We start from the raw sequence: 24,817 nt of genomic DNA, 5'->3' as shown, positions 1-24,817 counted from the left end.
GCTAACATTAACAAGCATCGCTGTCACCATAGCAACCACAGCAGCTGGGGTTTTTACACAGGATACAAGATTTCATGACATTGCGATTAGCAAACTAACATTTTCAAAAGAAACATTAAATAAACAATAATATCTCTGTACCTTTGATGACATATAAACATGTAAAAATTGCTTGTTAGTATGTGTGTGCGTGTGTGTGTGTGTGTGTGTGTGTGTGTGTGTGTACTACCCATGTAATAATAAATTGTGAGCACCAGTGAGAAGTCCCCAAAAAAAACACATGCACAATAAATGATGCTAAAGGACTCTTCAGCTGCAGTTTATTTCTGTACATATGATACACGCTGTTCTACAAGTTACACATGTAGAAGTCTCTGTACAAATCAACACATTAAAGTTGGAAATCTTTGGAAACTGGGAAAGGTTTTTCATGCTGTTTTCTGTGTGGTGGAGTGATACAGGCACAGATGCACACAGTATGAGTGTAATGTCTTGTGATAGTTACCCTCCACCACAGTGTGTTCATGGACTGTGGGTTTGAAATGCACATATGCTGTGTGTATATATATTTATATATGTATGTAAATTAAAACACAGGATTAACACAGAAAAGTTGGTATATTTTAACAAAGTAGGTAAAACAAAAGTATATTAAGAAAAAATGAACTTACCTGTGACTTTTTTGTGGAGAGTCTTCCATGTTGTCTTTGAAGGGGAGCTTTATGGGGAATTGTCCTGCTTAAAGACAGGAAGTGACATCACCCAATTTCCTGTTTTTCCTTGTATTAGTTTCCAAAGGAAATTTCAAGAGTGGAGTTTTGATGTTGACTTATTTTGGAGAATTTATGATTGCTGATTTTCTTTTATTGAACTTGTAACTTGTAAATGCTAAATTCTATTTTTTAAAACATTTTTGTTTGTTTTTGTAGTGATTGCCAGATGAATCCTTGAAGCTTTCCATCCAATTGGTTCAAAAAAAGGTTCATATCTGGAGGCTTCATGTGCACACAAACCCCCCTGCTGGCTAAACCTTTATTGTCATTTCAACTATTTGTGATGGATCTCTTGGCTGTTTTGCACCAGTGACAGCATGGGAATAGTCACTGCCAACAATAGAAATAAAAACACCTTAATATGATTTTGTGTGGTTCATTCATTCATCTAATCTGTTTTTGATGTGTAGGTAATGGTTTTGGAGGTCTACTAGTGTCAAAAAACAGGTTGATTTCAGTCAATGTTTAAATAAACCAAATAGGACATGAGATGTTTATGTTGAGATGTTTTTAAGACTGTTGCAGTGTTTTTCAAAGATGGGAAAAATGGTTATGCTTATGAATACTGTGGTGACTTTATTCACTTTTATTAAGAAATAATATTTTTTCCACTGTGCTTTTCCACAGGATACAAGATTTCATTACATTGCGATTAGCAAACTAACATTTTCAAAAGAAACATAAAATAAAAAATAATATCTCTGTACCTGTGATGATATATAAACATGTAAAAAATCAACTGCTTGTTAATGTGTGTGTGTGTGTGTGTGTGTGTATGTATGAGTGAGAGACAGACTTGGCTCCCCTGGTAGAAGGAACAGAATGAATATAGTTAGCAAACGAAAGAAAGGCTGCAGTAACTAAAATTAGTCTATCCCTTCCCAAAACAACACCCATTAAAATGTACATAGCACATATAATGTCGAAAGGGATTCAAGAGTAAAACCATGTTCTAATCCCAAAATGATTGGACGGAGTTGAACTCGACGCAACCAACCTCCAGTTCCGTTAATAAAAGCTTTGAGTGGCGTGCGGTCCAACGCACCTAGATAATTGCTCCGAAAGTGTTCGCACACACAAACGGCATAATACATGAAGGTAAGAGAAAGATGTAAAAGTAAAGAAACATGGAGTTGTTTTGGTGAAATTGATAAGACAAACATACATACGTTTATGAGAACCCGGTGCACTTACTAAGCTCCAAAATGCTACAGTTCTAAACCTAAAAGCAAGAAAGAAAGCATAAAATAAAACCCTAAAGAAATGAAGCCACGTTGTACGTGAAAAGAGGCAAAAATGAAAAGAAACATAGCTAAGAAGAAAAGCTTACAGCACCTGGTATTCCCAGGCGGTCTCCCATCCAAGTACTAACCAGGCCCGACCCTGCTTAGCTTCCGAGATCGGACGAGATCGGGCGTGTTCAGAGTGGTATGGCCGTAAGCGATGAAAACGGCGAAAAATGCGCCTTTATGCAATACATCGACAGCGTGGCTACAGACACAATCACCCGATTAAGCTCTTGTCGAAGCGATAAAACAATGCCTTACACAATGCCTTCATGTTTTTGCTTTCTTTTTTTCATTGCTTTAACATGCTCTTCCTCTCTGCAATATGCTGGATGATCCGTTGCTTAAAATGATATGAAGTTTACTTTATGGGATCATTATACAGCGTATCGCTGTATTGGACACTTCTAGCTAGAGCAAGCTAAGCTGTGCTTAGTTCCTACAACTAACGTGAGCTAGCTACCTGTCCATCCATACGTTCAGTGAACAAATACGCGACAACTCAAGAGATCCAGCTGTGCACAACCGCACTGTTTCACAATACCAAGCCAGCTTGTGTACCCCGACAATTCTGTCTACTCGCTGTGATGCTGCGTTTTGTTCTGGCACTGTTAACATCACGAGGCAAGCGGCAGTACTGGGTCTGTGAACCTTTACTGTAAAAACATGGAAAAATGAAATTGCGTGCGTGTGTGTGCATGTGAGAGAGAGAGAGACTGGCAGACTCTCCTCCCCTCAAGGTCCGTTAGTAAAAAAAAAATTTCATCTGGAAATCTAAGTTGCTATATTGTGCTGTGTAATGTTAAGCGCAGCACAACAATGTCCTGTAGGTCACATAAATAACGTAAGTAGCCTAATGTCATAATAACAAATATGAACAGGAATGATCAACCACTACAAACAGCATGTTAAAATACTAAAAATAACGAGTTGATTACAAATCGAGTAAACATTTAGAAAGTGAAACTTAACCAGAAAACCCATATTCTATCATTTAACCAATGAAAGATAGAAAATCACAACAACAAAAAACAACATAATAACATGTCGAAAAGATCTGCGCTAACATTAACAAGCATCGCTGTCACCATAGCAACCACAGCAGCTGGGGTTTTTACACAGGATACAAGATTTCATGACATTGCGATTAGCAAACTAACATTTTCAAAAGAAACATTAAATAAACAATAATATCTCTGTACCTTTGATGACATATAAACATGTAAAAATTGCTTGTTAGTATGTGTGTGCGCGTGTGTGTGTGTGTGTGTGTGTGTGTGTGTGTGTACTACCCATGTAATAATAAATTGTGAGCACCAGTGAGAAGTCCCCAAAAAAAACACATGCACAATAAATGATGCTAAAGGACTCTTCAGCTGCAGTTTATTTCTGTACATATGATACACGCTGTTCTACAAGTTACACATGTAGAAGTCTCTGTACAAATCAACACATTAAAGTTGGAAATCTTTGGAAACTGGGAAAGGTTTTTCATGCTGTTTTCTGTGTGGTGGAGTGATACAGGCACAGATGCACACAGTATGAGTGTAATGTCTTGTGATAGTTACCCTCCACCACAGTGTGTTCATGGACTGTGGGTTTGAAATGCACATATGCTGTGTGTATATATATTTATATATGTATGTAAATTAAAACACAGGATTAACACAGAAAAGTTGGTATATTTTAACAAAGTAGGTAAAACAAAAGTATATTAAGAAAAAATGAACTTACCTGTGACTTTTTTGTGGAGAGTCTTCCATGTTGTCTTTGAAGGGGAGCTTTATGGGGAATTGTCCTGCTTAAAGACAGGAAGTGACATCACCCAATTTCCTGTTTTTCCTTGTATTAGTTTCCAAAGGAAATTTCAAGAGTGGAGTTTTGATGTTGACTTATTTTGGAGAATTTATGATTGCTGATTTTCTTTTATTGAACTTGTAACTTGTAAATGCTAAATTCTATTTTTTAAAACATTTTTGTTTGTTTTTGTAGTGATTGCCAGATGAATCCTTGAAGCTTTCCATCCAATTGGTTCAAAAAAAGGTTCATATCTGGAGGCTTCATGTGCACACAAACCCCCCTGCTGGCTAAACCTTTATTGTCATTTCAACTATTTGTGATGGATCTCTTGGCTGTTTTGCACCAGTGACAGCATGGGAATAGTCACTGCCAACAATAGAAATAAAAACACCTTAATATGATTTTGTGTGGTTCATTCATTCATCTAATCTGTTTTTGATGTGTAGGTAATGGTTTTGGAGGTCTACTAGTGTCAAAAAACAGGTTGATTTCAGTCAATGTTTAAATAAACCAAATAGGACATGAGATGTTTATGTTGAGATGTTTTTAAGACTGTTGCAGTGTTTTTCAAAGATGGGAAAAATGGTTATGCTTATGAATACTGTGGTGACTTTATTCACTTTTATTAAGAAATAATATTTTTTCCACTGTGCTTTTCCACAGGATACAAGATTTCATTACATTGCGATTAGCAAACTAACATTTTCAAAAGAAACATAAAATAAAAAATAATATCTCTGTACCTGTGATGATATATAAACATGTAAAAAATCAACTGCTTGTTAATGTGTGTGTGTGTGTGTGTGTGTGTGTGTGTGTGTGTGTGTGTGTGTGTGTGTGTGTGTGTGTGTGTGTGTGTGTGTGTATGTATGAGTGAGAGACAGACTTGGCTCCCCTGGTAGAAGGAACAGAATGAATATAGTTAGCAAACGAAAGAAAGGCTGCAGTAACTAAAATTAGTCTATCCCTTCCCAAAACAACACCCATTAAAATGTACATAGCACATATAATGTCGAAAGGGATTCAAGAGTAAAACCATGTTCTAATCCCAAAATGATTGGACGGAGTTGAACTCGACGCAACCAACCTCCAGTTCCGTTAATAAAAGCTTTGAGTGGCGTGCGGTCCAACGCACCTAGATAATTGCTCCGAAAGTGTTCGCACACACAAACGGCATAATACATGAAGGTAAGAGAAAGATGTAAAAGTAAAGAAACATGGAGTTGTTTTGGTGAAATTGATAAGACAAACATACATACGTTTATGAGAACCCGGTGCACTTACTAAGCTCCAAAATGCTACAGTTCTAAACCTAAAAGCAAGAAAGAAAGCATAAAATAAAACCCTAAAGAAATGAAGCCACGTTGTACGTGAAAAGAGGCAAAAATGAAAAGAAACATAGCTAAGAAGAAAAGCTTACAGCACCTGGTATTCCCAGGCGGTCTCCCATCCAAGTACTAACCAGGCCCGACCCTGCTTAGCTTCCGAGATCGGACGAGATCGGGCGTGTTCAGAGTGGTATGGCCGTAAGCGATGAAAGCGGCGAAAAATGCGCCTTTATGCAATACATCGACAGCGTGGCTACAGACACAATCACCCGATTAAGCTCTTGTCGAAGCGATAAAACAATGCCTTACACAATGCCTTCATGTTTTTGCTTTCTTTTTTTCATTGCTTTAACATGCTCTTCCTCTCTGCAATATGCTGGATGATCCGTTGCTTAAAATGATATGAAGTTTACTTTATGGGATCATTATACAGCGTATCGCTGTATTGGACACTTCTAGCTAGAGCAAGCTAAGCTGTGCTTAGTTCCTACAACTAACGTGAGCTAGCTACCTGTCCATCCATACGTTCAGTGAACAAATACGCGACAACTCAAGAGATCCAGCTGTGCACAACCGCACTGTTTCACAATACCAAGCCAGCTTGTGTACCCCGACAATTCTGTCTACTCGCTGTGATGCTGCGTTTTGTTCTGGCACTGTTAACATCACGAGGCAAGCGGCAGTACTGGGTCTGTGAACCTTTACTGTAAAAACATGGAAAAATGAAATTGCGTGCGTGTGTGTGCATGTGAGAGAGAGAGAGACTGGCAGACTCTCCTCCCCTCAAGGTCCGTTAGTAAAAAAAAAATTTCATCTGGAAATCTAAGTTGCTATATTGTGCTGTGTAATGTTAAGCGCAGCACAACAATGTCCTGTAGGTCACATAAATAACGTAAGTAGCCTAATGTCATAATAACAAATATGAACAGGAATGATCAACCACTACAAACAGCATGTTAAAATACTAAAAATAACGAGTTGATTACAAATCGAGTAAACATTTAGAAAGTGAAACTTAACCAGAAAACCCATATTCTATCATTTAACCAATGAAAGATAGAAAATCACAACAACAAAAAACAACATAATAACATGTCGAAAAGATCTGCGCTAACATTAACAAGCATCGCTGTCACCATAGCAACCACAGCAGCTGGGGTTTTTACACAGGATACAAGATTTCATGACATTGCGATTAGCAAACTAACATTTTCAAAAGAAACATTAAATAAACAATAATATCTCTGTACCTTTGATGACATATAAACATGTAAAAATTGCTTGTTAGTATGTGTGTGCGCGTGTGTGTGTGTGTGTGTGTGTGTGTGTGTGTGTGTGTGTGTACTACCCATGTAATAATAAATTGTGAGCACCAGTGAGAAGTCCCCAAAAAAAACACATGCACAATAAATGATGCTAAAGGACTCTTCAGCTGCAGTTTATTTCTGTACATATGATACACGCTGTTCTACAAGTTACACATGTAGAAGTCTCTGTACAAATCAACACATTAAAGTTGGAAATCTTTGGAAACTGGGAAAGGTTTTTCATGCTGTTTTCTGTGTGGTGGAGTGATACAGGCACAGATGCACACAGTATGAGTGTAATGTCTTGTGATAGTTACCCTCCACCACAGTGTGTTCATGGACTGTGGGTTTGAAATGCACATATGCTGTGTGTATATATATTTATATATGTATGTAAATTAAAACACAGGATTAACACAGAAAAGTTGGTATATTTTAACAAAGTAGGTAAAACAAAAGTATATTAAGAAAAAATGAACTTACCTGTGACTTTTTTGTGGAGAGTCTTCCATGTTGTCTTTGAAGGGGAGCTTTATGGGGAATTGTCCTGCTTAAAGACAGGAAGTGACATCACCCAATTTCCTGTTTTTCCTTGTATTAGTTTCCAAAGGAAATTTCAAGAGTGGAGTTTTGATGTTGACTTATTTTGGAGAATTTATGATTGCTGATTTTCTTTTATTGAACTTGTAACTTGTAAATGCTAAATTCTATTTTTTAAAACATTTTTGTTTGTTTATGTAGTGATTGCCAGATGAATCCTTGAAGCTTTCCATCCAATTGGTTCAAAAAAAGGTTCATATCTGGAGGCTTCATGTGCACACAAACCCCCCTGCTGGCTAAACCTTTATTGTCATTTCAACTATTTGTGATGGATCTCTTGGCTGTTTTGCACCAGTGACAGCATGGGAATAGTCACTGCCAACAATAGAAATAAAAACACCTTAATATGATTTTGTGTGGTTCATTCATTCATCTAATCTGTTTTTGATGTGTAGGTAATGGTTTTGGAGGTCTACTAGTGTCAAAAAACAGGTTGATTTCAGTCAATGTTTAAATAAACCAAATAGGACATGAGATGTTTATGTTGAGATGTTTTTAAGACTGTTGCAGTGTTTTTCAAAGATGGGAAAAATGGTTATGCTTATGAATACTGTGGTGACTTTATTCACTTTTATTAAGAAATAATATTTTTTCCACTGTGCTTTTCCACAGGATACAAGATTTCATTACATTGCGATTAGCAAACTAACATTTTCAAAAGAAACATAAAATAAAAAATAATATCTCTGTACCTGTGATGATATATAAACATGTAAAAAATCAACTGCTTGTTAATGTGTGGTGTGTGTGTGTGTGTGTGTGTGTGTGTGTGTGTGTGTGTGTGTGTGTGTGTGTGTGTGTGTGTGTATGTATGAGTGAGAGACAGACTTGGCTCCCCTGGTAGAAGGAACAGAATGAATATAGTTAGCAAACGAAAGAAAGGCTGCAGTAACTAAAATTAGTCTATCCCTTCCCAAAACAACACCCATTAAAATGTACATAGCACATATAATGTCGAAAGGGATTCAAGAGTAAAACCATGTTCTAATCCCAAAATGATTGGACGGAGTTGAACTCGACGCAACCAACCTCCAGTTCCGTTAATAAAAGCTTTGAGTGGCGTGCGGTCCAACGCACCTAGATAATTGCTCCGAAAGTGTTCGCACACACAAACGGCATAATACATGAAGGTAAGAGAAAGATGTAAAAGTAAAGAAACATGGAGTTGTTTTGGTGAAATTGATAAGACAAACATACATACGTTTATGAGAACCCGGTGCACTTACTAAGCTCCAAAATGCTACAGTTCTAAACCTAAAAGCAAGAAAGAAAGCATAAAATAAAACCCTAAAGAAATGAAGCCACGTTGTACGTGAAAAGAGGCAAAAATGAAAAGAAACATAGCTAAGAAGAAAAGCTTACAGCACCTGGTATTCCCAGGCGGTCTCCCATCCAAGTACTAACCAGGCCCGACCCTGCTTAGCTTCCGAGATCGGACGAGATCGGGCGTGTTCAGAGTGGTATGGCCGTAAGCGATGAAAGCGGCGAAAAATGCGCCTTTATGCAATACATCGACAGCGTGGCTACAGACACAATCACCCGATTAAGCTCTTGTCGAAGCGATAAAACAATGCCTTACACAATGCCTTCATGTTTTTGCTTTCTTTTTTTCATTGCTTTAACATGCTCTTCCTCTCTGCAATATGCTGGATGATCCGTTGCTTAAAATGATATGAAGTTTACTTTATGGGATCATTATACAGCGTATCGCTGTATTGGACACTTCTAGCTAGAGCAAGCTAAGCTGTGCTTAGTTCCTACAACTAACGTGAGCTAGCTACCTGTCCATCCATACGTTCAGTGAACAAATACGCGACAACTCAAGAGATCCAGCTGTGCACAACCGCACTGTTTCACAATACCAAGCCAGCTTGTGTACCCCGACAATTCTGTCTACTCGCTGTGATGCTGCGTTTTGTTCTGGCACTGTTAACATCACGAGGCAAGCGGCAGTACTGGGTCTGTGAACCTTTACTGTAAAAACATGGAAAAATGAAATTGCGTGCGTGTGTGTGCATGTGAGAGAGAGAGAGACTGGCAGACTCTCCTCCCCTCAAGGTCCGTTAGTAAAAAAAAAATTTCATCTGGAAATCTAAGTTGCTATATTGTGCTGTGTAATGTTAAGCGCAGCACAACAATGTCCTGTAGGTCACATAAATAACGTAAGTAGCCTAATGTCATAATAACAAATATGAACAGGAATGATCAACCACTACAAACAGCATGTTAAAATACTAAAAATAACGAGTTGATTACAAATCGAGTAAACATTTAGAAAGTGAAACTTAACCAGAAAACCCATATTCTATCATTTAACCAATGAAAGATAGAAAATCACAACAACAAAAAACAACATAATAACATGTCGAAAAGATCTGCGCTAACATTAACAAGCATCGCTGTCACCATAGCAACCACAGCAGCTGGGGTTTTTACACAGGATACAAGATTTCATGACATTGCGATTAGCAAACTAACATTTTCAAAAGAAACATTAAATAAACAATAATATCTCTGTACCTTTGATGACATATAAACATGTAAAAATTGCTTGTTAGTATGTGTGTGCGCGTGTGTGTGTGTGTGTGTGTGTGTGTGTGTGTGTGTGTGTGTACTACCCATGTAATAATAAATTGTGAGCACCAGTGAGAAGTCCCCAAAAAAAACACATGCACAATAAATGATGCTAAAGGACTCTTCAGCTGCAGTTTATTTCTGTACATATGATACACGCTGTTCTACAAGTTACACATGTAGAAGTCTCTGTACAAATCAACACATTAAAGTTGGAAATCTTTGGAAACTGGGAAAGGTTTTTCATGCTGTTTTCTGTGTGGTGGAGTGATACAGGCACAGATGCACACAGTATGAGTGTAATGTCTTGTGATAGTTACCCTCCACCACAGTGTGTTCATGGACTGTGGGTTTGAAATGCACATATGCTGTGTGTATATATATTTATATATGTATGTAAATTAAAACACAGGATTAACACAGAAAAGTTGGTATATTTTAACAAAGTAGGTAAAACAAAAGTATATTAAGAAAAAATGAACTTACCTGTGACTTTTTTGTGGAGAGTCTTCCATGTTGTCTTTGAAGGGGAGCTTTATGGGGAATTGTCCTGCTTAAAGACAGGAAGTGACATCACCCAATTTCCTGTTTTTCCTTGTATTAGTTTCCAAAGGAAATTTCAAGAGTGGAGTTTTGATGTTGACTTATTTTGGAGAATTTATGATTGCTGATTTTCTTTTATTGAACTTGTAACTTGTAAATGCTAAATTCTATTTTTTAAAACATTTTTGTTTGTTTTTGTAGTGATTGCCAGATGAATCCTTGAAGCTTTCCATCCAATTGGTTCAAAAAAAGGTTCATATCTGGAGGCTTCATGTGCACACAAACCCCCCTGCTGGCTAAACCTTTATTGTCATTTCAACTATTTGTGATGGATCTCTTGGCTGTTTTGCACCAGTGACAGCATGGGAATAGTCACTGCCAACAATAGAAATAAAAACACCTTAATATGATTTTGTGTGGTTCATTCATTCATCTAATCTGTTTTTGATGTGTAGGTAATGGTTTTGGAGGTCTACTAGTGTCAAAAAACAGGTTGATTTCAGTCAATGTTTAAATAAACCAAATAGGACATGAGATGTTTATGTTGAGATGTTTTTAAGACTGTTGCAGTGTTTTTCAAAGATGGGAAAAATGGTTATGCTTATGAATACTGTGGTGACTTTATTCACTTTTATTAAGAAATAATATTTTTTCCACTGTGCTTTTCCACAGGATACAAGATTTCATTACATTGCGATTAGCAAACTAACATTTTCAAAAGAAACATAAAATAAAAAATAATATCTCTGTACCTGTGATGATATATAAACATGTAAAAAATCAACTGCTTGTTAATGTGTGTGTGTGTGTGTGTGTGTATGTATGAGTGAGAGACAGACTTGGCTCCCCTGGTAGAAGGAACAGAATGAATATAGTTAGCAAACGAAAGAAAGGCTGCAGTAACTAAAATTAGTCTATCCCTTCCCAAAACAACACCCATTAAAATGTACATAGCACATATAATGTCGAAAGGGATTCAAGAGTAAAACCATGTTCTAATCCCAAAATGATTGGACGGAGTTGAACTCGACGCAACCAACCTCCAGTTCCGTTAATAAAAGCTTTGAGTGGCGTGCGGTCCAACGCACCTAGATAATTGCTCCGAAAGTGTTCGCACACACAAACGGCATAATACATGAAGGTAAGAGAAAGATGTAAAAGTAAAGAAACATGGAGTTGTTTTGGTGAAATTGATAAGACAAACATACATACGTTTATGAGAACCCGGTGCACTTACTAAGCTCCAAAATGCTACAGTTCTAAACCTAAAAGCAAGAAAGAAAGCATAAAATAAAACCCTAAAGAAATGAAGCCACGTTGTACGTGAAAAGAGGCAAAAATGAAAAGAAACATAGCTAAGAAGAAAAGCTTACAGCACCTGGTATTCCCAGGCGGTCTCCCATCCAAGTACTAACCAGGCCCGACCCTGCTTAGCTTCCGAGATCGGACGAGATCGGGCGTGTTCAGAGTGGTATGGCCGTAAGCGATGAAAGCGGCGAAAAATGCGCCTTTATGCAATACATCGACAGCGTGGCTACAGACACAATCACCCGATTAAGCTCTTGTCGAAGCGATAAAACAATGCCTTACACAATGCCTTCATGTTTTTGCTTTCTTTTTTTCATTGCTTTAACATGCTCTTCCTCTCTGCAATATGCTGGATGATCCGTTGCTTAAAATGATATGAAGTTTACTTTATGGGATCATTATACAGCGTATCGCTGTATTGGACACTTCTAGCTAGAGCAAGCTAAGCTGTGCTTAGTTCCTACAACTAACGTGAGCTAGCTACCTGTCCATCCATACGTTCAGTGAACAAATACGCGACAACTCAAGAGATCCAGCTGTGCACAACCGCACTGTTTCACAATACCAAGCCAGCTTGTGTACCCCGACAATTCTGTCTACTCGCTGTGATGCTGCGTTTTGTTCTGGCACTGTTAACATCACGAGGCAAGCGGCAGTACTGGGTCTGTGAACCTTTACTGTAAAAACATGGAAAAATGAAATTGCGTGCGTGTGTGTGCATGTGAGAGAGAGAGAGACTGGCAGACTCTCCTCCCCTCAAGGTCCGTTAGTAAAAAAAAAATTTCATCTGGAAATCTAAGTTGCTATATTGTGCTGTGTAATGTTAAGCGCAGCACAACAATGTCCTGTAGGTCACATAAATAACGTAAGTAGCCTAATGTCATAATAACAAATATGAACAGGAATGATCAACCACTACAAACAGCATGTTAAAATACTAAAAATAACGAGTTGATTACAAATCGAGTAAACATTTAGAAAGTGAAACTTAACCAGAAAACCCATATTCTATCATTTAACCAATGAAAGATAGAAATTCACAACAACAAAAAACAACATAATAACATGTCGAAAAGATCTGCGCTAACATTAACAAGCATCGCTGTCACCATAGCAACCACAGCAGCTGGGGTTTTTACACAGGATACAAGATTTCATGACATTGCGATTAGCAAACTAACATTTTCAAAAGAAACATTAAATAAACAATAATATCTCTGTACCTTTGATGACATATAAACATGTAAAAATTGCTTGTTAGTATGTGTGTGCGCGTGTGTGTGTGTGTGTGTGTGTGTGTGTGTGTACTACCCATGTAATAATAAATTGTGAGCACCAGTGAGAAGTCCCCAAAAAAAACACATGCACAATAAATGATGCTAAAGGACTCTTCAGCTGCAGTTTATTTCTGTACATATGATACACGCTGTTCTACAAGTTACACATGTAGAAGTCTCTGTACAAATCAACACATTAAAGTTGGAAATCTTTGGAAACTGGGAAAGGTTTTTCATGCTGTTTTCTGTGTGGTGGAGTGATACAGGCACAGATGCACACAGTATGAGTGTAATGTCTTGTGATAGTTACCCTCCACCACAGTGTGTTCATGGACTGTGGGTTTGAAATGCACATATGCTGTGTGTATATATATTTATATATGTATGTAAATTAAAACACAGGATTAACACAGAAAAGTTGGTATATTTTAACAAAGTAGGTAAAACAAAAGTATATTAAGAAAAAATGAACTTACCTGTGACTTTTTTGTGGAGAGTCTTCCATGTTGTCTTTGAAGGGGAGCTTTATGGGGAATTGTCCTGCTTAAAGACAGGAAGTGACATCACCCAATTTCCTGTTTTTCCTTGTATTAGTTTCCAAAGGAAATTTCAAGAGTGGAGTTTTGATGTTGACTTATTTTGGAGAATTTATGATTGCTGATTTTCTTTTATTGAACTTGTAACTTGTAAATGCTAAATTCTATTTTTTAAAACATTTTTGTTTGTTTTTGTAGTGATTGCCAGATGAATCCTTGAAGCTTTCCATCCAATTGGTTCAAAAAAAGGTTCATATCTGGAGGCTTCATGTGCACACAAACCCCCCTGCTGGCTAAACCTTTATTGTCATTTCAACTATTTGTGATGGATCTCTTGGCTGTTTTGCACCAGTGACAGCATGGGAATAGTCACTGCCAACAATAGAAATAAAAACACCTTAATATGATTTTGTGTGGTTCATTCATTCATCTAATCTGTTTTTGATGTGTAGGTAATGGTTTTGGAGGTCTACTAGTGTCAAAAAACAGGTTGATTTCAGTCAATGTTTAAATAAACCAAATAGGACATGAGATGTTTATGTTGAGATGTTTTTAAGACTGTTGCAGTGTTTTTCAAAGATGGGAAAAATGGTTATGCTTATGAATACTGTGGTGACTTTATTCACTTTTATTAAGAAATAATATTTTTTCCACTGTGCTTTTCCACAGGATACAAGATTTCATTACATTGCGATTAGCAAACTAACATTTTCAAAAGAAACATAAAATAAAAAATAATATCTCTGTACCTGTGATGATATATAAACATGTAAAAAATCAACTGCTTGTTAATGTGTGGTGTGTGTGTGTGTGTGTGTGTGTGTGTGTGTGTGTGTGTGTATGTATGAGTGAGAGACAGACTTGGCTCCCCTGGTAGAAGGAACAGAATGAATATAGTTAGCAAACGAAAGAAAGGCTGCAGTAACTAAAATTAGTCTATCCCTTCCCAAAACAACACCCATTAAAATGTACATAGCACATATAATGTCGAAAGGGATTCAAGAGTAAAACCATGTTCTAATCCCAAAATGATTGGACGGAGTTGAACTCGACGCAACCAACCTCCAGTTCCGTTAATAAAAGCTTTGAGTGGCGTGCGGTCCAACGCACCTAGATAATTGCTCCGAAAGTGTTCGCACACACAAACGGCATAATACATGAAGGTAAGAGAAAGATGTAAAAGTAAAGAAACGGAGTTGTTTTGGTGAAATTGATAAGACAAACATACATACGTTTATGAGAACCCGGTGCACTTACTAAGCTCCAAAATGCTACAGTTCTAAACCTAAAAGCAAGAAAGAAAGCATAAAATAAAACCCTAAAGAAATGAAGCCACGTTGTACGTGAAAAGAGGCAAAAATGAAAAGAAACATAGCTAAGAAGAAAAGCTTACAGCACCTGGTATTCCCAGGCGGTCTCCCATCCAAGTACTAACCAGGCCCGACCCTGCTTAGCTTCCGAGATCGGACGAGATCGGGCGTGTTCAGAGTGGTATGGCCGTAAGCGATGAAAGCGGCGAAAAATGCGCCTTTATGCAATACATCGACAGCGTGGCTACAGACACAATCACCCGATTAAGCTCTTGTCGAAGCGATAAAACAATGCCTTACACAATGCCTTCATGTTTTTGCTTTCTTTTTTTCATTGCTTTAACATGCTCTTCCTCTCTGCAATATGCTGGATGATCCGTTGCTTAAAATGATATGAAGTTTACTTTATGGGATCATTATACAGCGTATCGCTGTATTGGACACTTCTAGCTAGAGCAAGCTAAGCTGTGCTTAGTTCCTACAACTAACGTGAGCTAGCTACCTGTCCATCCATACGTTCAGTGAACAAATACGCGACAACTCAAGAGATCCAGCTGTGCACAACCGCACTGTTTCACAATACCAAGCCAGCTTGTGTACCCCGACAATTCTGTCTACTCGCTGTGATGCTGCGTTTTGTTCTGGCACTGTTAACATCACGAGGCAAGCGGCAGTACTGGGTCTGTGAACCTTTACTGTAAAAACATGGAAAAATGAAATTGCGTGCGTGTGTGTGCATGTGAGAGAGAGAGACTGGCAGACTCTCCTCCCCTCAAGGTCCGTTAGTAAAAAAAAAATTTCATCTGGAAATCTAAGTTGCTATATTGTGCTGTGTAATGTTAAGCGCAGCACAACAATGTCCTGTAGGTCACATAAATAACGTAAGTAGCCTAATGTCATAATAACAAATATGAACAGGAATGATCAACCACTACAAACAGCATGTTAAAATACTAAAAATAACGAGTTGATTACAAATCGAGTAAACATTTAGAAAGTGAAACTTAACCAGAAAACCCATATTCTATCATTTAACCAATGAAAGATAGAAAATCACAACAACAAAAAACAACATAATAACATGTCGAAAAGATCTGCGCTAACATTAACAAGCATCGCTGTCACCATAGCAACCACAGCAGCTGGGGTTTTTACACAGGATACAAGATTTCATGACATTGCGATTAGCAAACTAACATTTTCAAAAGAAACATTAAATAAACAATAATATCTCTGTACCTTTGATGACATATAAACATGTAAAAATTGCTTGTTAGTATGTGTGTGCGCGCGTGTGTGTGTGTGTGTGTGTGTGTGTGTACTACCCATGTAATAATAAATTGTGAGCACCAGTGAGAAGTCCCCAAAAAAAACACATGCACAATAAATGATGCTAAAGGACTCTTCAGCTGCAGTTTATTTCTGTACATATGATACACGCTGTTCTACAAGTTACACATGTAGAAGTCTCTGTACAAATCAACACATTAAAGTTGGAAATCTTTGGAAACTGGGAAAGGTTTTTCATGCTGTTTTCTGTGTGGTGGAGTGATACAGGCACAGATGCACACAGTATGAGTGTAATGTCTTGTGATAGTTACCCTCCACCACAGTGTGTTCATGGACTGTGGGTTTGAAATGCACATATGCTGTGTGTATATATATTTATATATGTATGTAAATTAAAACACAGGATTAACACAGAAAAGTTGGTATATTTTAACAAAGTAGGTAAAACAAAAGTATATTAAGAAAAAATGAACTTACCTGTGACTTTTTTGTGGAGAGTCTTCCATGTTGTCTTTGAAGGGGAGCTTTATGGGGAATTGTCCTGCTTAAAGACAGGAAGTGACATCACCCAATTTCCTGTTTTTCCTTGTATTAGTTTCCAAAGGAAATTTCAAGAGTGGAGTTTTGATGTTGACTTATTTTGGAGAATTTATGATTGCTGATTTTCTTTTATTGAACTTGTAACTTGTAAATGCTAAATTCTATTTTTTAAAACATTTTTGTTTGTTTTTGTAGTGATTGCCAGATGAATCCTTGAAGCTTTCCATCCAATTGGTTCAAAAAAAGGTTCATATCTGGAGGCTTCATGTGCACACAAACCCCCCTGCTGGCTAAACCTTTATTGTCATTTCAACTATTTGTGATGGATCTCTTGGCTGTTTTGCACCAGTGACAGCATGGGAATAGTCACTGCCAACAATAGAAATAAAAACACCTTAATATGATTTTGTGTGGTTCATTCATTCATCTAATCTGTTTTTGATGTGTAGGTAATGGTTTTGGAGGTCTACTAGTGTCAAAAAACAGGTTGATTTCAGTCAATGTTTAAATAAACCAAATAGGACATGAGATGTTTATGTTGAGATGTTTTTAAGACTGTTGCAGTGTTTTTCAAAGATGGGAAAAATGGTTATGCTTATGAATACTGTGGTGACTTTATTCACTTTTATTAAGAAATAATATTTTTTCCACTGTGGTTTTCTACAGGATACAAGATTTCATTACATTGCGATTAGCAAACTAACATTTTCAAAAGAAACATAAAATAAAAAATATCTCTGTACCTGTGATGATATATAAACATGTAAAAAATCAACTGCTTGTTAATGTGTGGTGTGTGTGTGTGTGTGTGTGTGTGTGTGTGTGTGTGTGTGTGTGTGTGTGTGTGTGTATGTATGAGTGAGAGACAGACTTGGCTCCCCTGGTAGAAGGAACAGAATGAATATAGTTAGCAAACGAAAGAAAGGCTGCAGTAACTAAAATTAGTCTATCCCTTCCCAAAACAACACCCATTAAAATGTACATAGCACATATAATGTCGAAAGGGATTCAAGAGTAAAACCATGTTCTAATCCCAAAATGATTGGACGGAGTTGAACTCGACGCAACCAACCTCCAGTTCCGTTAATAAAAGCTTTGAGTGGCGTGCGGTCCAACGCACCTAGATAATTGCTCCGAAAGTGTTCGCACACACAAACGGCATAATACATGAAGGTAAGAGAAAGATGTAAAAGTAAAGAAACATGGAGTTGTTTTGGTGAAATTGATAAGACAAACATACATACGTTTATGAGAACCCGGTGCACTTACTAAGCTCCAAAATGCTACAGTTCTAAACCTAAAAGCAAGAAAGAAAGCATAAAATAAAACCCTAAAGAAATGAAGCCACGTTGTACGTGAAAAGAGGCAAAAATGAAAAGAAACATAGCTAAGAAGAAAAGCTTACAGCACCTGGTATTCCCAGGCGGTCTCCCATCCAAGTACTAACCAGGCCCGACCCTGCTTAGCTTCCGAGATCGGACGAGATCGGGCGTGTTCAGAGTGGTATGGCCGTAAGCGATGAAAGCGGCGAAAAATGCGCCTTTATGCAATACATCGACAGCGTGGCTACAGACACAATCACCCGATTAAGCTCTTGTCGAAGCGATAAAACAATGCCTTACACAATGCCTTCATGTTTTTGCTTTCTTTTTTTCATTGCTTTAACATGCTCTTCCTCTCTGCAATATGCTGGATGATCCGTTGCTTAAAATGATATGAAGTTTACTTTATGGGATCATTATACAGCGTATCGCTGTATTGGACACTTCTAGCTAGAGCAAGCTAAGCTGTGCTTAGTTCCTACAACTAACGTGAGCTAGCTACCTGTCCATCCATACGTTCAGTGAACAAATACGCGACAACTCAAGAGATCCAGCTGTGCACAACCGCACTGTTTCACAATACCAAGCCAGCTTGTGTACCCCGACAATTCTGTCTACTCGCTGTGATGCTGCGTTTTGTTCTGGCACTGTTAACATCACGAGGCAAGCGGCAGTACTGGGTCTGTGAACCTTTACTGTAAAAACATGGAAAAATGAAATTGCGTGCGTGTGTGTGCATGTGAGAGAGAGAGAGACTGGCAGACTCTCCTCCCCTCAAGGTCCGTTAGTAAAAAAAAAATTTCATCTGGAAATCTAAGTTGCTATATTGTGCTGTGTAATGTTAAGCGCAGCACAACAATGTCCTGTAGGTCACATAAATAACGTAAGTAGCCTAATGTCATAATAACAAATATGAACAGGAATGATCAACCACTACAAACAGCATGTTAAAATACTAAAAATAACGAGTTGATTACAAATCGAGTAAACATTTAGAAAGTGAAACTTAACCAGAAAACCCATATTCTATCATTTAACCAATGAAAGATAGAAAATCACAACAACAAAAAACAACATAACATGTCGAAAAGATCTGCGCTAACATTAACAAGCATCGCTGTCACCATAGCAACCACAGCAGCTGGGGTTTTTACACAGGATACAAGATTTCATGACATTGCGATTAGCAAACTAACATTTTCAAAAGAAACATTAAATAAACAATAATATCTCTGTACCTTTGATGACATATAAACATGTAAAAATTGCTTGTTAGTATGTGTGTGCGCGTGTGTGTGTGTGTGTGTGTGTGTGTGTGTGTGTGTACTACCCATGTAATAATAAATTGTGAGCACCAGTGAGAAGTCCCCAAAAAAAACACATGCACAATAAATGATGCTAAAGGACTCTTCAGCTGCAGTTTATTTCTGTACATATGATACACGCTGTTCTACAAGTTACACATGTAGAAGTCTCTGTACAAATCAACACATTAAAGTTGGAAATCTTTGGAAACTGGGAAAGGTTTTTCATGCTGTTTTCTGTGTGGTGGAGTGATACAGGCACAGATGCACACAGTATGAGTGTAATGTCTTGTGATAGTTACCCTCCACCACAGTGTGTTCATGGACTGTGGGTTTGAAATGCACATATGCTGTGTGTATATATATTTATATATGTATGTAAATTAAAACACAGGATTAACACAGAAAAGTTGGTATATTTTAACAAAGTAGGTAAAACAAAAGTATATTAAGAAAAAATGAACTTACCTGTGACTTTTTTGTGGAGAGTCTTCCATGTTGTCTTTGAAGGGGAGCTTTATGGGGAATTGTCCTGCTTAAAGACAGGAAGTGACATCACCCAATTTCCTGTTTTTCCTTGTATTAGTTTCCAAAGGAAATTTCAAGAGTGGAGTTTTGATGTTGACTTATTTTGGAGAATTGTTAATGTGTGTGTGTGTGTGTGTGTGTGTGTGTGTGTGTGTATGTGTATGTATGAGTGAGAGACAGACTTGGCTCCCCTGGTAGAAGGAACAGAATGAATATAGTTAGCAAACGAAAGAAAGGCTGCAGTAACTAAAATTAGTCTATCCCTTCCCAAAACAACACCCATTAAAATGTACATAGCACATATAATGTCGAAAGGGATTCAAGAGTAAAACCATGTTCTAATCCCAAAATGATTGGACGGAGTTGAACTCGACGCAACCAACCTCCAGTTCCGTTAATAAAAGCTTTGAGTGGCGTGCGGTCCAACGCACCTAGATAATTGCTCCGAAAGTGTTCGCACACACAAACGGCATAATACATGAAGGTAAGAGAAAGATGTAAAAGTAAAGAAACATGGAGTTGTTTTGGTGAAATTGATAAGACAAACATACATACGTTTATGAGAACCCGGTGCACTTACTAAGCTCCAAAATGCTACAGTTCTAAACCTAAAAGCAAGAAAGAAAGCATAAAATAAAACCCTAAAGAAATGAAGCCACGTTGTACGTGAAAAGAGGCAAAAATGAAAAGAAACATAGCTAAGAAGAAAAGCTTACAGCACCTGGTATTCCCAGGCGGTCTCCCATCCAAGTACTAACCAGGCCCGACCCTGCTTAGCTTCCGAGATCGGACGAGATCGGGCGTGTTCAGAGTGGTATGGCCGTAAGCGATGAAAGCGGCGAAAAATGCGCCTTTATGCAATACATCGACAGCGTGGCTACAGACACAATCACCCGATTAAGCTCTTGTCGAAGCGATAAAACAATGCCTTACACAATGCCTTCATGTTTTTGCTTTCTTTTTTTCATTGCTTTAACATGCTCTTCCTCTCTGCAATATGCTGGATGATCCGTTGCTTAAAATGATATGAAGTTTACTTTATGGGATCATTATACAGCGTATCGCTGTATTGGACACTTCTAGCTAGAGCAAGCTAAGCTGTGCTTAGTTCCTACAACTAACGTGAGCTAGCTACCTGTCCATCCATACGTTCAGTGAACAAATACGCGACAACTCAAGAGATCCAGCTGTGCACAACCGCACTGTTTCACAATACCAAGCCAGCTTGTGTACCCCGACAATTCTGTCTACTCGCTGTGATGCTGCGTTTTGTTCTGGCACTGTTAACATCACGAGGCAAGCGGCAGTACTGGGTCTGTGAACCTTTACTGTAAAAACATGGAAAAATGAAATTGCGTGCGTGTGTGTGCATGTGAGAGAGAGAGAGACTGGCAGACTCTCCTCCCCTCAAGGTCCGTTAGTAAAAAAAAAATTTCATCTGGAAATCTAAGTTGCTATATTGTGCTGTGTAATGTTAAGCGCAGCACAACAATGTCCTGTAGGTCACATAAATAACGTAAGTAGCCTAATGTCATAATAACAAATATGAACAGGAATGATCAACCACTACAAACAGCATGTTAAAATACTAAAAATAACGAGTTGATTACAAATCGAGTAAACATTTAGAAAGTGAAACTTAACCAGAAAACCCATATTCTATCATTTAACCAATGAAAGATAGAAAATCACAACAACAAAAAACAACACAATAACATGTCGAAAAGATCTGCGCTAACATTAACAAGCATCGCTGTCACCATAGCAACCACAGCAGCTGGGGTTTTTACACAGGATACAAGATTTCATGACATTGCGATTAGCAAAGTAACATTTTCAAAAGAAACATAAAATAAACAATAATATCTCTGTACCTTTGATGACATATAAACATGTAAAAATTGCTTGTTAGTATGTGTGTGTGTGTGTGTGTGTGTACTACCCATGTAATAATAAATTGTGAGTACCAGTGAGAAGTCCCCAAAAAAAACACATGCACAATAAATGATGCTAAAGGACTCTTCAGCTGCAGTTTATTTCTGTACATATGATACACGCTGTTCTACAAGTTACACATGCTTTGGAATCATAACTCACTGTATTGAAGTCTCTGTACAAATCAACACATTAAAGTTGGAAATCTTTGGAAACTGGGAAAGGTTTTTCATGCTGTTTTCTGTGTGGTGGAGTGAGACAGGTGCAGATGCACACAGTATGAGTATAATGTCTTGTGATGGTTACCCTCCACCACAATGTGTTCATGGACTGTGTGTTTGAAATGCACATATGCTGTGTGTATATATATTTATATATGTATGTAAATTAAAACACAGGATTAACACAGAAAAGTTTGTATATTTTAACAAAGTAGGTAAAACAAAAGTATATTAAGAAAAAATGAACTTACCTGTGACTTTTTTGTGGAGAGTCTTCCATGTTGTCTTTGAAGGGGAGCTTTATGGGGAATCGTCCTGCTTAAAGACAGGAAGTGACATCACCCAATTTCCTGTTTTTCCTTGTATTTGTTTCCAAAGGAAATTTCAAGAGTGGAGTTTTGATGTTGACTTATTTTGGAGAATTTATGATTGCTGATTTTCTTTTATTGAACTTGTAACTTGTAAATGCTAAATTCTATTTTTTAAAACATTTTTGTTTGTTTTTGTAGTGATTGCCAGATGAAGCCTTGAAGCTTTCCATCCAATTGGTTCAAAAAAAGGTTCATATCTGGAGGCTTCATGTGCACACAAACCCCCCTGCTGGCTAAACCTTTATTGTCATTTCAACTATTTGTGATGGATCTCTTGGCTGTTTTGCACCAGTGACAGCATGGGAATAGTCACTGCCAACAATAGAAATAAAAACACCTTAATATGATTTTGTGTGGTTCATTCATTCATCTAATCTGTTTTTGATGTGTAGGTAATGGTTTTGGAGGTCTACTAGTGTCAAAAAACAGGTTGCTTTCAGTCAATGTTTAAATAAACCAAATAGGACATGAGATGTTTATGTTGAGATGTTTTTAAGACTGTTGCAGTGTTTTTCAAAGATGGGAAAATGGTTATGCTTATGAATACTGTGGTGACTTTATTCACTTTTATTAAGAAATAATATTTTTTCCACTGTGCTTGGACTCAGTTGGTTTCTCTGTTTGAAAATAACTTCCCTGGCTTTGAAGAAAACACTTTCACGTGGTACTGAGGAGGCAGAGGTGCACAAGTATCCCACAGCAAACCTGTAGAGATTTGGATATATGCACCTCTGCCTCTCCCAGTACTGGAGGGGACCCTGTGTTCTGCTTTTCTTCAGTTCTGCCAGGTCTGCATTTCAACTGTGGCATCAGCAGTGACATTGTGAGTTCTTCTGGCCTCCATGAACGTGGCATCAAAATGACACCACAGTTTGTTTCCTGAGAAGCAAAACCAGATAATATGAATGAGATCATAACTCTGAAATTGACTTTAAACCAATGCAAAAATACTAACCAGGTCTTTCAGCTATAGCATCCTGTGATGTTGACGCTGCAGCTGGGGTTGAATGTGACTGTCTAGACCCTATTACATTGGCAGATTCAAAGGTGAGTTGTTTTATTCCTTCATCTGCCTTTTTTGGATAAAGGATCCAAGTGATTTGTATCTTGGGTCTAGCAGCGGTCCCAGCGATATAATGCTCATGCTGTGTGGAGCTTTTCCCTAAGGAGCCTGATGAGGTCTCTCCCAGTTCACTAGCTACCGTTACCTTTGCTGCCTCTTCCTGGAGCATCTTTTCCACCATTTTCAATAATAGCACCACTTTGCAGCCAGATACCTTTTTCTCCTCTGACAGCACCACAGTGGCCTTGTGAAAAGGAGACATATAGACAGGAGCTCACAAACATTATTGTACTCATCAGAGGTCAGAGCAGGAATACCAGTTTGTAAGCCTGCCAGTGCTTACAGGCTCCCTGAGTTCTACTAATCGCTCCAGCATTTGAAAGCTGCTGTACCACCTTGTTTCAACCTCCTGAATCAGTTTCTTTTTTGGTTTTCCCATATGCTCTTGAACAAGCTCCAGCTTCCCCTTTAACGATAAAAACCTAAACGTTACATATGTAGCAATATAACACAATGTGTAAACAAATGTGAAAATAATTTTATGAACTTAAATAGTTAATTAACTTAAATAAAACTAAAATAGCCCATCAGCTTCCTTGCCTTTGTATGAATGGCAGATAGCTCTTGTTTTTGTTATGCATTCTATGACCCTGGACTACTCTGACTACGACTCTGGATTTGCCCCTAATAAATTTCGCTCTCCTACGCACATGCAACCGCCTCATTATCACTCACCGTTACAATAACCTGAACAATAAGGGGAACTCTTAAATAAAACATGTTGACAAATGGCAACTAAACTATTTAAACTATTTAAAAGATGTTACAGATTACCTGTTTTTCCATGACTTGACAAAAGTATTTACAGTTGCATTAAATTACATCACAGGATCTCGTAGTGTGTGTGTGTGTGTGTATTTAAACATATAGAGTTATAATTATATGTGTATGCACGAGATTGGTCACGGTGACGGGATCTAGAATGATTGTGGGATTGGGGCAGTTCAGCTCCAGTTCCTGACAGAAAGATCACAACAGCATCACTGCACAAGATCTTAACAAGTAGGTATGCATAATGTTTCAGCAGTTACCATAGTAACCACTTCTACAGATTTGTGTCTGTGTCCTCTAGTGAGCTCAGCATCAGGAAGTAACTATTACAGTGATGGAGAACTGTTTAGAAATCAAACTAAAACAAATCTGGATCTTGTAGAGAGATATTGTTGTAAATGTAGAATAGAAACATACTCAGAGTTCAAAGTGAATGAACCAGTGGAGAGAATGAGCCACACAAAGGGGGGGGTGTACACAACAACAACAACCACCACCACCCTGATCACCACCTGTGCTCCGTCATAACTATGATCACTGCTGAAGCTCCAGTCTGTCATATTAACACACAGCATAATTACTGCACCATCACTGACTACATTTACTTATTAACACACTGCATAATTACTGCACCATCACTGACTACATTTACATATTAACACACAGCATAATTACTACACCATCACTGACTACATTTACATATTAACACACAGCATAATTACTGCACCATCACTGACTACATTTACATATTATCACACAGCATAATTACT

The 24,817-nt window shown here is 37.8% G+C and overlaps 7 non-coding genes across 7 annotated transcripts; all 7 read right to left on the bottom strand.

The window, feature by feature from the left end:
* Positions 1–2,096: 2,096 nt before the first annotated feature.
* LOC145659800 (5S ribosomal RNA) lies at positions 2,097–2,215 on the bottom strand. The gene has a single exon (XR_014125940.1). It is a non-coding gene; the product is annotated as a 5S ribosomal RNA (ribosomal RNA).
* Positions 2,216–5,272: 3,057 nt separating this feature from the next.
* On the bottom strand, positions 5,273–5,391 carry LOC145659799 (5S ribosomal RNA). The gene has a single exon (XR_014125939.1). It is a non-coding gene; the product is annotated as a 5S ribosomal RNA (ribosomal RNA).
* A 3,058-nt stretch (positions 5,392–8,449) lies between these two features.
* On the bottom strand, positions 8,450–8,568 carry LOC145659797 (5S ribosomal RNA). The gene has a single exon (XR_014125937.1). It is a non-coding gene; the product is annotated as a 5S ribosomal RNA (ribosomal RNA).
* A 3,009-nt stretch (positions 8,569–11,577) lies between these two features.
* Positions 11,578–11,696, bottom strand: LOC145659795 (5S ribosomal RNA). Its single transcript, XR_014125936.1, has one exon. It is a non-coding gene; the product is annotated as a 5S ribosomal RNA (ribosomal RNA).
* A 3,022-nt stretch (positions 11,697–14,718) lies between these two features.
* Positions 14,719–14,837, bottom strand: LOC145659794 (5S ribosomal RNA). Its single transcript, XR_014125934.1, has one exon. It is a non-coding gene; the product is annotated as a 5S ribosomal RNA (ribosomal RNA).
* A 3,033-nt stretch (positions 14,838–17,870) lies between these two features.
* LOC145659782 (5S ribosomal RNA) lies at positions 17,871–17,989 on the bottom strand. The gene has a single exon (XR_014125928.1). It is a non-coding gene; the product is annotated as a 5S ribosomal RNA (ribosomal RNA).
* Positions 17,990–20,335: 2,346 nt separating this feature from the next.
* Positions 20,336–20,454, bottom strand: LOC145659770 (5S ribosomal RNA). Its single transcript, XR_014125908.1, has one exon. It is a non-coding gene; the product is annotated as a 5S ribosomal RNA (ribosomal RNA).
* Positions 20,455–24,817: the final 4,363 nt, after the last annotated feature.

The sequence above is a fragment of the Electrophorus electricus genome, chromosome 1 (assembly GCF_041902795.1).
Source record: "Electrophorus electricus isolate QZ-2024a chromosome 1, ASM4190279v1, whole genome shotgun sequence".
NCBI lineage: Eukaryota > Metazoa > Chordata > Actinopteri > Gymnotiformes > Gymnotidae > Electrophorus > Electrophorus electricus.
This window is presented reverse-complemented; position numbering and strand designations above follow the sequence as displayed.